We start from the raw sequence: 14,571 nt of genomic DNA, 5'->3' as shown, positions 1-14,571 counted from the left end.
TGTCTGCAACCTCAAAAAACCAATTGGCTACATTTGAATCTCTCTGGTTCCCACTGATCAGCTCCATCACATGATGGGGTGGGCGGCTGTAGTCGTGTCTCCTGGTGCGTCCGGCAGGTGGCTGGGGGGGAATCGGGGGATTCGGGTGTCTGATGGCTCTTGGACTGGGGACGGTGGCTGCTGCTTGGTGATTTCTGTGTGTTGGTGGGGGGGGCCTGGATGTATGCTCTTGTGGTCTTGGGGTGTGGGTCTGGGGGGCCCATGGTGGTGGGTGCTGGCCCTGTCCGGTTGGCTGGGTTCCCCTGTGGCGGTCGGGGTGCGGAGTCCGGGGCCCTGGTGCCCGTGGGCGTCTGTCGCCTGTTTGGGTCCCTCCCTGCGCTGGGGAGGGTCTATGCCTCTCTTGGGCGCGCCGTCGTGGGGGGTGGTGGTTTGGTCCGTGTTGGGGTGTCTGGTTGGCATTCCGGGATTCTGGGTGCCCTCCCTGTGGGGAGGTAGGGGCTCTCAGGTGGGGAAGCGGCAGTCTCCCACTTAAGACCGGTTGGTCCTGGGCTCAGGACCACTGTGTGTGTGTATGAGAAAGAGTGGGATGTTGAGTGTAAATGTGTCTGTGTGTGTGTGTGTGTGTGTGTGTGTAATATCTGTTGTCTTTTGTATGTGAGTGGGGTGTGTATTTATGTTGTATTGCAGTGTGGGGATGGGGGCGCTGTCTTGCAGAGCGGCGGTGTCCTGGGGCCGTAGCCGCTCTACACCCTGGACTTGCCTTCCCTGTACTGCGGTTGGGTGTATGGAACTGGGTGCCAGCAGTAGTTGGCTCTCTTCCTCCGGGGGGTAGTCCTCTGCCCCTCGGTCCTTTCCTGGCCCTTCCCCGACTCCTACTCAGTCTAACATCGCATTACACATACAAACTCATCATACAGCTTACACACATCATATTACACATAGGGTTTTGGGGGGCAGGTGCTCCCTGCTCCTCAATTTTATTTTCCATTTTAGACATTGAGGGCCTTTGGGGGGGCAGTGTGGTTGGGTGCTGTTATTCAGTTCTCATATTACAGCTGTCCCTCCAATTTTAATAGCACTGTAGCTTTCATTCATTCTTCTCATTATACACATTCATATCACTGCAACATGCTGGGTGGGGGGAGGAGGGGGGTCAGGTCTTCTCACACCCTGGTTTCGTGCACCCTGCCTGGGGCGTGGGTCGGGTGGTTGTTCGGGGTCGGGCTGGCTGCTTCCCTAGGTTGCCGCTGGCTCGGTACTGGTGCCCGCATGCCCGCATTAGGTGTTTATGTGTGTTCTGTGTGTGTGACTGGTGTGCGTGACTGGTGTGTGTGACTGGTCTGTGAGTGAATGTGCACGTGTGCGACGGGTGTATGTGTGACGGATGTGTGTGTGACGGGTGTGTGAATGTGCATGTGTGCGTGAACAGTTGGTCCTGGGTTTGGGGCTGACTGAGCATGGACACCTGTGGGACATGGTTGCGGAGGGCGGGTTTTGGCCCCCCCTACCGCTCCACGCTGCTCTCCGCCGATCGTCACTGCCGTTCCTGGGGGGGTGGGCGTCCGTGGGTCCCTGGGTGCGTGGCCGGATGCCCTAATGTGGTCTCTGGCCCGCCCCCTTGGTGGCCGTGGCCTGGGGGTGGCTTGGGCCCCCTTGGCGTGGGGGGGGGCCTGCCGGGTGTCGGGCTGTTCCCGGGTGCTTGGGATCTCGGGGGCCGAATGCTCGGCTCGTGCAGGGGGTGCTGGCCTGCCGGGGGGGTGGGCTGCTCGCTTCCTTTGGCTCTCTGGACTCTTGCTCTTTGCCATGGGGGCTTCGCCTGGAGTCTCCCCCGTCCTCATCTGGGGTGTGCGCATGGTTACCATCGGGATGTGTGGCCGCGGGTCTTCTGGGCTCCTAATGGGCTGTGGATGGTCTGGGTCCACTGGGTTCTTCCCTATCTGCCTCTGGATCGCAGGGGCATGGTGGCGGTTTTCATCAGGAGGGTTTTTTTTTTGTGTTAGTTTCAATTTTTTTGTGCTTTTTTTTGTTATTGTCTTCCTTTGCCTGTTTCTATTGGTGTGATTATAGACAAACCATCCTTTCACTTGTAAAAAAAAAAAGCTTAAAAAGAATTGTAATGAAATCATAAAAAAATGTCATAAAATAATAAAACATTGTCATAAAATCACAAAAAAACACATTTTTTTTCAGATGCAAATTTTGACAAAAGTTGTACACCCTGTGCTGGATGCATCAATGCAAGAAATTAAAAGTTTTAGTTTTTTTGTGCTTGTTTTTTGTTGTTTTCTTTCTTCCTCAGCTTGGTTGTTTCCATTGGTATGATTATAATATTTGTCACATTGTTAACTATCCATTGTCAAGCCATTCTTATGTTTCTTTTGGGAAAAAAAAGCTCAATAAAAATTGTTAATCATAAAAAAAAACAGTTTTTTATCATATGTTTTCAGTATTTTTGACAAAAAAAGTGTCTTCCTTGTTGTGGATGCATGCATGTAAGAAAATTAAAAGTAAATCAAAAAGAGATTAAGCTTGCAAATATGTCTTCTTTGTGGTCTGAAGTCTTATAAACATATTGAACAGGCAAATGAATAAAAACAGTAAAATAGTTTTGAGAAGCAAAAGAAAGAGTATTCTTATATTTTCCATATACAAAATTAAGTTTTTCTTTTTTTTTTTTACAGATATGTTAGAAATAAAACCCCATTTTATGCAGCATTTCTCACTGGAATCAAGGACAGAACCCAACGATTACTCAATCCAGTGAATCCAGTGACACGACTGACCTTTATAGATGTCCTTCAGTCAGCATTTCTTCTGTCTTCTTCTTCTCCGTTCTTCCCACTCTATCTCTGTTTATTTACTCACACCATGGCGATGATTATCTCAACATAGTGGTTCTAAAGTGGGCGTCCAACAGCGAACAGATTTCAACCAAAGATCAAGTTTCTGAAGACCTGTGGTCATCTGAAGGTCAAACTAATGTGACCCAAAAAAGTCTTCTTTTGGTGTTTGAAGGGATGGAATCAACAGCCTGAAATCTGATTGGTTGGTGTTGTGGTTTAGGCTCTGGTAGACTGAATCTGATTGGTTGGTGTTGGGGTTTAGACTCTAGTAGACTGAATCTGATTGGTTGGTGTTGGGGTTTAGACTCTAGTAGACTGAATCTGATTGGTTGGTGTTAGGGTTTAGGCTCTGGTAGACTGAATCTGATTGGTGGTGTTGGGCTTCAAGCTCTGCTAAACTGAATCTGATTGGATGGTGTTGGGGTTTAGGCTCTGGTAGACTGAATCTGATTGGATGGTGTTGGGGTTGAGGCTCTGGTAGACTTAATCTGATTGGATGGTGTTGGGGTTTAGGCTCTGTTTGACTGAATCTACTAATTGGTTGGTGTTGGGGTTCAGGCTCTGGTAGACTGAATCTGACTGAATGGTGTTGGGGTTTAGGCCCTGGTAGACTGAATCTGATTGGTTGATGTTGGGATTTAGGCTCTGGTAGACTGAATCTGATTGGTTGGTGTTAGGGTTTAGGCTCTAGTAGACTAAATCTGATTGGTTGATGTTGGGGTTCAGGCTCTGGTAAACTGAATCTGATTGGTTGGTGTTAGGGTTTAGGCTCTAGTAGACTGAATCTGATTGGTTGGTGTTGGGGTTCAGGCTCTGGTAGACTGAATCTGACTGAATGGTGTTGAGGTTTAGGCCCTGGTAGACTGAATCTGATTGGTTGATGTTGGGGTTCAGGCTCTGGTAGACTGAATCTGATTGGTTCGTGTTGGGGTTCAGGCTCTGGTAGATTGGGACTGTTGTTCTGGCGTTTCCATGTGGATCATTTTCATAGTCTCTTTCATCCTATGTGAAATAGAATAACAAGATAAAAGAATTCTGCTGGTATCTCTGATGAATGTATCCTGTGCAACAGAGGTAACTCTTGCTTTTCCTTTCCTGGGGCGGCCCTGATGAGTGCCAGTTTCATCATTATAATGTTTTTGATGGTCTTTGACCATCAAAACTACTTGACTTGACTTGACTTGACTTTGCAGTGACTGCACTTGAGGATACTTTCAAAGTTCTTAAAATTCTTCTTCAGATTGACTGACCCTCACTTTTTCTTAAAGAATTATTTCTTTACTTAGTTGAGTAGTTGTTGTTTCTCATAATCTGGATTAGAACATTACTTAAATATTCACTATTCACTGTATACCTGTAACTCTACCTCTTCACTACTTTACTTTAACTGATGCTCTCAAACTTTACATTAAGAGGTCAGAACAGGTTACAGTCAGCACTACTGCGCTGTTTTGCATTTTACTGCAGTATAAAACACTCAACAACGCTAACGCCCTTTCACTCACCTCACCACTTCCTGTAACAGTCCTCAGAGCGTGGTGACCACTGGCTGAAAAGAAAGAAAGAAAGAAAAAACAAAGCACAAAGAGTGAGTCAGTGTTTCCTTTTTAATTAACTTTAGTGTATGCAAGTTTAATGCAGTGTTACTACTATTACATTCAAAATATAGCTAGATTTAATTTTATTTATGCTGAAATATGGATTAAATATAATCTCTAACTATTTTACACCCTGAGCAAGGTGCGTCACAGTGCTAATTGCTATCTTACACTTTTCCAACAGTGTATTATCACTCCCTTCTCCTGGTTTAAACAGCAGCAGATCTTCTGAATATATCTACACTGATGGGCGTGGTGTTCTGGAAATGAGGTGTGTTCAGGTACATTTCTGGAGTTTTATCTTGGTAACAGAAAACACAGGAGCTCCACTGACTGAATACAACCTAGACAGACGCCAACAGTCAGACGTTCATCGCTATCTCGGTAACACAGGCGCTGTGCCGAGCCGAGCGTACACCCCCACTTATTACACACACATGAACACACAGCAGCACAAACCCAACTTTTACATCAACAATAAACAGAATAGTAAATAAAATAACATTGCTGTTCCCGTAAATGAGCTGCTGGAGCTCCTTCACAGCATCAACCAGCAGCTCAGTTTCCTCTGCTGAGAAGAGTTTGTTGAACACGTCCAGGTAGCTGCACCGTTAAAATAGCAATCCACCAAAGTCAGAGCTCACCTGATCTACTCTTAAAGAGAATGATGAGCAAGAGACACTCTGAATCATGTTACGGCAAAATTAATAAACCACACCCATGATTAATGATAAGAATTAGTACATGACTTTTGCGTGTTTCGAGCCGCACGATACTTTTCCCGTCGATACGATAGCAAAGACACAATGACACGCCCTAAATCAAGCTGCACAGTGCGTGGTTGATGACACCTATAGATAAAGCTAAAATAGGGCTCTCTACTATAACACAACACACAATAATTTTAATAATTAATTACTGGATATTAAGAACAAGCCATCAAACCACCAAACTGAACTGCTTGAATTTTATACCAGGAGTAAAGCAGCATAAAGTTATCCAAAAGCAGTGTGTAAGACTGGTGGAGGAGAACATGATGCCAAGATGCATGAAAAATCTGTGATAAAAAAACAGGGTTATTCCACCAAATATTGATTATTTCTGAACTCTTAAAACTTTATGAATATAAACTTGTTTTCTTTGCATTATTTGAGGTCTGCATTATTGCATTATTTTTTACCTGAATCTGAGTTGATGGTGCTTCTCTTCACTCGTCTCTTGTGAAGGAGCAGAGCAATAATCACTATTAGTGCTGCACTCAGTGGGATGAAGATGGACAGATAGAGGACTGTAAGAGGAGAGGTGGAATCACAAAATAAAATAAAAAAATAAGCAAGATTTAACAATAAGATACAACAAGATTAGACATCAACTACAAACAAAAAGATTATTATTATGATTATTATTATTTGAAACTAAATCTTTACCATATGGTTTGATTCCAAATACGACAGCTTCAGATGTGATGGTTTCAGAGAAAGTGGTTGGTGATAAAATGAAATCTATGCATTCAACACAAACAGTAAAACAGGCAAGTACAGTGTTAAAGTGTTAAATTACATTCCATACATGTACAGTACAGGCCAAAAGTTTGGACACGCCTTTTCATTCAATGCGTTTTCTTTATTTTCATGACTGATATTTACATTGTAGATTCTCACTGAAGCATCAAAACTATGAATGAACACATGTGGAGTTTTATGTACTTAACAAAAAATGAGCTGAACCTCCACAGTCACCGGACCTGAACCCAATCCAGATGGTTTGGGGTGAGCTGGAGCACAGAGTGAAGAAGACAAAGGAGCAACAAGTGCTAATAAACACCTCTGGGAACTCCTTCCTTCCTTCAAGACTGTTGGAAAACCATTTCATTTCAGGTGGCCACCTCTTAAAGCTCATTGAGAGAATGATGCCAAGAGTGTGTAAAGCAGTAATCAGAGCAAAGGGGGGCTATTTAGAAGAAACTAGAATATAAAACATGTTTTTAGTTATTTCACCTTTTTTTTTTTGTTAAGTACATAAAACTCCACATGTGTTCATTCACAGTTTTGATGCTTCAGTGAGAATCTACAATGTTAATAATCATGAAAATATAGAAAACGCACTGAAAAAGAGAAGGTGTGTCCAAACTTTTGGCCTGTACTGTATGTATGTATGTTATAAAATTATAAACAGTAAACAGTGGTTAAGTAATTAATGTCTCATTTTAAATATCAGGACCAAACCATGGAATTGAAGAAGAAGTGTGTGGAAATATTGTCTTACCTTTTGTGGTAGAAGTAGAAATCGGAGTAGGAGTTTGGTGGGGTTTTGGAGGATTTGGAGGTTTTGGAACTGGATTGAAAAAAAACGGAACAGATGAACCCTAAAGCAACTCAACACTAAACACAAGATATTAAATCCAGAAGAAGAAGCTCAGAGATTTTAAACAGTACTTACCCACAGTCAGATAGACTATAGTAAATGGATGTAGTCCTGTTGTCTCAATTCCACATCCGTATGTTCCTGTATCGTACATGCTGAGGTTGAGGATGGCCACCACAATATTTTTCTTATCAGTGTCGTCAGCCAGAGAGAATCTTCCTTCATATTCCCACCTCTCCGTCCTATAAGTCCTTATAATGTTTCTACAGTCTCTATAGAATCCCTTACAGAAGTATTTGGGATAATCTTCAAATCCTTCAGTATACGGACACACAATCACAGTGGGGCTGTGCTCTATTCCTACTACTTTAATCTCTCCATTCATCATACTGTTTACAACTGCAAGAACAAAGAGAGAACAGAGACATGTTTAAATACAGCAGTGCAGAAAATACAGACCTCCACCAGCAGAGGGCCTGGGCTAAAAAACTCCAAGTCCCAGAATGCTCAGCGGTAATCAGTGCAGACCAGGCTCAGCTGTGAGACACAGTTTAAAACCCAGCCAAACCTCAGCTCTCTGTCGCACCTTTGTAGAGTGATGACCGGTAACAGATAAAAGATAAAAGAGAAAGGAGAAAAGAACAGAGAAAGAAAAGAGATCTTAAAAGAAAGCCGTAAAAAAATTAAAATAAAAAGAAAAGAAATGCATAGTAGAGTGATTTTTCTTCTGTTTTTGCTGCACATAATCCAATTAATCTGGACTAATTACAGTCTTTGTAAAGAAATGTACTGTTGGATAAGTGCTCTTTTAACATTGATGATATTCTTCGAAATGCTTTAAAAAAATACATTTTGAAAGGCGATGTAGAGCATGTCATTGTGTCTTTGCTTTCGTAACGGCAGGAAAAGTACACATTTCGAAACGTGCAAAGAACCTATACTAATTCTCTTAATTAATCATGGGTGTGGTTAATTTTGGGCACAACGTGAAATAAACCAATCAGAGTATCTCTTGCTCATCATTCTCTTCAGGAGTGAGGTGAGCTACACACAGCGCTGCAGATCAAGTGCATAATGCAGTCGAGTGGAAGAGTTCACGTTTTTATATTTTTTATATTGTGTTTACGTATAGATATAGACCACTGAGAATGATAACTAAAACAATCCTATTGTTACCATGCCTTTTGCTGCGTCCACATGCTAGTCACTTTTAAGTACTGTATTTTTCACACTATAAGGTGCGCTTAAAATCATTTAATTTTCCCATAATTCATCAGAGCTCCTTATAATCCGGTGCTCCTTATGTATGAATTCTATCAGTCAGGTATTGAGGAGGAGTAAAGACACTCCACTGAAGTACAGAGTTATACAGGAGCTTCAGTTTAGTTCTCCAGCACTGAAACTGAAGTAGCATTAGCATTAGCTAATAGCTAACCTCTATTTCCTCGTTCAGAGGGGAGTATTATCGGCCTGTAGCCTGCTGCTAACCCTGGCTAGCACTGCTGGAGCAGTTAGCCGCTAATGCTAATGCTAATGCTCCAGCCTCAGTGCTGGAGAAATTCAGCAATCTAAGCTTTACTTATCTTAGCTTAAGATAAGATACCAGCACCCAGCGGCGAGCCCTGCTGAATTAAAAAGGAAACATGGCGACACCCCTGTTCCTTACTAGTGTTGCTAAATGTGCCTCATAATCCAGTGCACTTTATAGAGCAAAAAATACGGTACTTTCATTTACATTCTGAGGAATCAATTTGCTATAAAAATGAAAAAGGATTAACAGCAATGATGCACTCTTTATCCAGGGCAAATGTGTGCATATATACAAATATATATCTCTGAATTACCCTCTAAAGTATATGATATGAAGGGGCATTTACATGCAAATTACAAGATTAAATAAAGATAAAATAATGCATTCAGAATAAAGCATAATGCCAGTGTGTGAACTGGAGGAGTATAAGAGCATTAGTTAGAGACTGGGGATGAATTAAGGCAGTAATCATTCAACTTCCTGATTACATAAATTAATGCTTTTCTCACTGAATGCAATCAAATTCTCACAGCAATGCTCTAAAATCTAGTAGATAATCTTCTCTGGAATGTTGAGAAGGTTACTCTAAATGACTTTTAATTCCCTTGATTTCTGAAATTAGAGATAATAATCATGCGTCCAAATACTTTTGTCCACATGGTTTATCTTGAGAAATCAAGAAATCTAGAAGTTATTCATGAAAAATAAACGTTTTACTAGAGAAAGCAGCTCAACAGGACTGAAATCAGTAGATCTTACCTGCCAGGTGGAGGAGGAGGAGGAGGATTGTGAGGGTCTTCATTGAGGTTCTTCACCTGCTCCCGTACTGAACAGAGATAAAACTGAAGCTTCAGCTTAATTTAATCAGATTAATCTTCAGAGAAAGCGTTAATCAGACTGAAATGAAGTTAAAAGTTTTGTTTCTTTAGTTCACGGCTCTTAAAGCTGGTGAAGATCTTGAAGAAAGTCCTGCAGAAAGCGGCTGCAGTGAGGGTCGATCTTCCTGTGGGTGATTTCCTGTGGTTTTATTGAACTTCCTGATTTGAAGCAGTTTCAGTTTGAGTATCAGAGTAACAGCATTAACAACACTAATAGTCACCATAGTTTATACTACTACTACTACTACTAATAATAATAATAATAATAATAATTATAATAATAATAATAATAATAATAATAATAATAATAAAATATCTATATACCCAAATCATATCAAGCAAAACATTATGACCAGGTTGGAAAAAACAACTTACTGTTTTTCGTAATCTTCTTCTCCTTCTTCTTCTTCTGTTTGTGTTTTATATACACGCTACTCCTCCCACAGCTTTTCACGTAGAATCATGAAAATTCGCAGGACCTATACTGATTTACATTTCTTGTGCTTTTTGAAGCGTTATGTCGTACGTTTTTTTGTACAGCCGATTTTTTAAGGCTTGGACATTTCTCCATAGGAATCCATTCAAAAGCTTCCGCAAACTTTTGTCAAAATATTCACTAAACAACACCTCAACAACCACCTGAAACATCTCATCAACCACACTGAATGTGTTAGCAACGGCCTAGAAACACACTAGCAACCACTTAACTACACCTTAGCAACCACTTTAGATATGATGCCAATGGCAACACTCTTTAGCAACCTCTTGCAATACCTTAGCAACTGCGTAGCAACAACTTAACAACCACTTTGAATATATTTGCAGCTGTCTAGCAACACCTTAGCAACCACCTTTCATACCTAACCATCTGCCTAGGAACATCTTAGCAACCATCACAGATATGATAGCAACCGCCTAGCAACCAGTTAACAACACATTAGCAACCACCTGTAATACCTTAGCATCTGCCTTGGAACATCTTTGCAACCATCACAAATATGATAGCAACCGCCTAGCAACCACTTAACAACACCTTAGCAACTGCTCAGAAACACCTTAACAACTATCTGTAATACCTTGGCTACTGCCTAGGAACAACTTAGCAACCATCACAGATATGATAGCAACCACCTAGCAACACCTTAGCAACCACCTGGAACACCACTAGCAACTGCCTAGCAACACCTTAGCAACTACCACAGATGTGATTGCAACTACTTAACAACACATAAGAAACTGCCTAGCAACCACCTGTAATACCTTAGCAACTGCCTAGGAACATTGTAGCAACCATCACAGATATGATAGCAACCACCTAGCAACACCTTAGCAACCACCTGATACACCCTAGCAACTGCCTAGCAACACCTTAGCAATTACCACAGATGTGATAGCAACCACTTAACAACACATAAGAAACTGCCTAGCAACCACCTGTAATACCTTAGCAACTGCCTTGGAACAGTCTTAGCAACCATCACAAATATGATAGCAACCACCTAGCAACACCGTTGCAACCACTATAGATGAAAGCAATTAAGACACACATAATATAATAATAATAATAATAATAATAATAATAATAATAATAATAATAATAATAATAATAATAATAATGATAATAATAATAATAATAATAATAATAATAATAATAATAATAATAATGAGGGAATGTGCTGCGGTAATTACAAGTTTGCATTTTTTAAATAAAAAAAACATAAAATGTAAATAATTTGATCAGTTTTACAGAGGAATTTGTCAATTAGGATTGTTGAGTATTACTATTGTAAAACTGTATATTAACTGTATATTTACAGTGTATTTACAGGCATTCAGCCTGCAGGTGGCAGCATTTTTAAATAAAGCCTTTTTAAAAGTCTTTGAACGTCAGTTTCTAATGGCCACGCCCCTCTTCTTACACATATGTTTTGCAGTATGAAGAAATCACTTTAAAATCTGTTTATATGTTTATTTTACATAGAAATGTAAATATGTTTATTTTGATAGAAAAAAATATAAAAAATAGTATAATCTCTAATAAACATTTTTATTCTAATATCTGATGGCTTTAAATTAGCCTTCATAATTAGTAAAAAAAAAAAAAAACTAAATTAGATTCTAATTAATTGTCATGAATGTGTGCAATGATAAAACTTTTATCTGCTATGTGGGTAAAAATGATCTGATCTTTTTGATGATGGTATTCTTTGGAAATGCGAGAGTTATCAGAAGATCAGATTCCAGAGCAGAGGGAAATTATGTAATAATTGTAAATAATTGTAAATTATGTAATGATGTAAATTATTTTGTGGTTGTTGTTGGATTACTGTCTGCAACAATGCAAATATATTAGAAATACACCTAGAAATATCGGTTGGTTCTAGACGACTGGATCAGAACATCTCCAGAACATCAGGCAGTTATTTTGGGGTGTTTATGGTGTGCTGAGATCAGTATTTATCAAGGAAGAACATCCAACGAACCAACCAGCTTAGCACAGGGCATCTGAGGTAATGGGCATCTAAAGCTCATTGGTGCTCATGGAGGCTCCACCCACCTCAGAACTTAAAGGACTTGAGGTGTTTTCTGATCTAACACAGCGTGATGGCAGACGTCTCTAAGTCTTTAGCGGACACTCTAGGATTCTTCCTCACCTCATTGATCATTCTGCATGTGCTGTGCTCTTGCAGTCATCTTTACAGGACTTTACCCCACCTAGAGAGAGGAGCTCCAGCAACAGTGCTGAACTTTCTCCATTTGTAGAGCGTCTGTCTTGTAGTGGACACATGAACATCAAGGCTTTTAGATATACTTTTGTAACCCTTTCTTTCCAGCTTCACAAGTCAACAGTGTTAGGATGACCCCGCCCCTTTATGACAGTAACCTCATTGACATCAGTGACAAGTCAATTTATGTTAGTTTTATTAATAAAGCACATATAAAAATACATTAAATGTCAAACAAAGTACAGTACAATAAAGCAAAAGTCAGAATTAAGACCTAAAACATTTTACTAATCAAATATAGAGATCAGAAAATATAAATAATAAAAGTAATAAAAGAACAACAAATAAAACAACATAAATCTCTATGGATTGTAAGATTCAAATGAGTTTTCAAGTTTGTCCAAAAGTTTTCCAGTACAGAAGGAAGCTTAAGTTTACATGCAATGACTAAAAATGCCCGTATTACCCTAAAACTTTCTCCAGAATCACAAAACAAGTAAAAACAGCTGTTTAGGGCTATGAGCAATGAGCTATCTCATCATGTGGGAAACTGGGGTTCAATTCCCGGTCTGTGTGACTGAATGCTGCTCTACATCAATCCTAAACTAGTCCCTGGGCTACACTCCTAACACTACATTCACCCACCTTTATAATAGAAATAACCTTGTAAGTCCCTCTGGATAAGAGCGTCGAATAAATGTACTGTATTTTTCACACTGTATAAGGTACAGTGGATTATAAGGCGCATTGTGTGACACTAGTAAGGAACAGGGGTGTCGCCATGTTTTAGTTTTAATTCAGCACCCAGCAGCAATATCTGTAAACCTGTTTATTTGGGTGAGTAAAGTGCTTCTGTTTATTTACAGTTAGCTTTAAATTTCCAAATTTCCATTCAAACTGCTAAGCTAGCCCTAGCCCTTGCTAGCTGGGGTTAGCGGCAGGCTACAGGCTAATAATACTTGCATATGAACGGCAAAAGAGCTAGCGCTTAGTGCTGTGGTTTTAAAGGCTAATGCTAATGCTGCTCCAGCAGTGCTAGCTGGGGTTAGCAGCAGGCTACAGGCTAATAATACTTGCATATGAACGGCAAAAGATCTAGCGCTTAGCCTGGTTAGCGGCTAATACTGCTCCATACTTAGTGCTGGGGAAACTTTACTGAAACTTTTACTCTGTACTTCAGAGTGTCTTTACTGCTCCTTAATACCTGACTGGTAGAATTTATACATGAGGAGATCTGGATTATAAGGAGCTCTGATGATTTTGGGGAAAATTAAAGGATTTTAAGTGAGATAAATATGGTAAATGTAAAGCAGATCTGATATGCATGTCTCTCAGTACCCATACCATATACTATAAGTATTATAGATAATATTAAAGTAGTGGGTCTTCAGCAGGAGTTTTATCTTTAAGTTTAATTAAATGCATTTGTATGTTTAGTTTGTAAAAAAAAAAAGCTTAATAAGAATTGTCATAAAAAACCTAAAAAAAAACTTATTTTTTTAAATGCAAGTTTAAACAAAAGTTGTATACCCTGTTTTGAATACATTCATGTAAGAAATTAAAATTTTAGTTTTTTTTGTGTTTGTTTTTTGTTATTTTCTTTCTTGGCTGTTTCCATTGGTATGATTATAATATTTGTCACATTGTTAACCATCCTTTCTCAAGCCATTCTTATGTTTCTTTTGGGAAAAAAAGCTCAATAAAAATGGTTAATCTTAATAAAAACACACATTTTCTATCAATTGCCAATTTTAACAAATATTGTCCACCCTGTTTTTGATGCATGCATGTAAGGAAATTAAAAGTGAAATTAAAAAGAGATTAAGCTTGAAAATATGGCATTTTGTGCAGTCTGAAATCATATACACATGATGAATTGTCAAAATAATTAAAAAGTAAAGTTTTGAGGAGCAAAATGAACAGTATTTTTATATGTTCCATATACAAAATTAAGGCTTTCTTTTTTTTTCGTTTTTTTACAGATTTTTTACAAATAAAAACACATTTTATCCAGCATTTCTCACTGGAATCAAGGACAGAACCCAACGATTACTCAATCCAGTGAATCCAGTGACACGACTGACCTTTATAGACGTCCTTCAGTCAGCATTTCTTCTGTCTTCTTCTTCTCCGTTCTTCCCACTCTATCTCTGTTTATTTACTCACACCATGGCGATGATTATCTCAACATAGTGGTTCTAAAGTGGGCGTCCAACAGCGAACAGATTTCAACCAAACATCAAGTTTCTGAAGACCTGTGGTCATCTGAAGGTCAAACTAATGTGACCCAAAAAAGTCTTCTTTTGGTGTTTGAAGGGATGGAATCAATCTGATTGGTTGGTGTTGGGGTTCAGGCTCTGGTAGACTGAATCTGATTGGTTGGTGTTGGGGTTCAAGCTCTGGTAGACTGAATCTGATTGGTCGGTGTCGGGGTTTAGGCTCTGGTAGACCGAATCTGATTGGTTGATGTTGGGTTTAGACTCTGCTAGACTGAATCTGATTGGTTGATGTTGGGGTTTAGACTCTAGTAGACTGAATCTGATTGGTTGGTATTGGGGTTCAGGCTCTGGTAGACTGAATCTGATTGATTGATTTTGGGGTTTAGGCTCTGGTAGACTGAATCTGATTGGT

The 14,571-nt window shown here is 39.8% G+C and overlaps 1 long non-coding RNA gene across 1 annotated transcript; it reads right to left on the bottom strand.

Annotated features, from left to right (window-relative positions):
• Positions 1 to 3,761: 3,761 nt before the first annotated feature.
• LOC125785790 (uncharacterized) lies at positions 3,762 to 5,945 on the bottom strand. The gene is made up of 4 exons (XR_007428139.1): positions 5,869 to 5,945; positions 5,622 to 5,729; positions 4,349 to 4,392; positions 3,762 to 3,845 (listed from the first exon to the last, which is right to left on the bottom strand). It is a non-coding gene; the product is annotated as an uncharacterized LOC125785790 (long non-coding RNA).
• Between the last annotated feature and the right edge of the window lie 8,626 nt (positions 5,946 to 14,571).

The sequence above is a fragment of the Astyanax mexicanus genome, chromosome 21 (genome assembly GCF_023375975.1).
Source record: "Astyanax mexicanus isolate ESR-SI-001 chromosome 21, AstMex3_surface, whole genome shotgun sequence".
NCBI lineage: Eukaryota > Metazoa > Chordata > Actinopteri > Characiformes > Acestrorhamphidae > Astyanax > Astyanax mexicanus.
The sequence above is the reverse complement of the archived record's forward strand: the minus strand, read 5'-3'. Positions and strand labels throughout refer to the sequence as shown.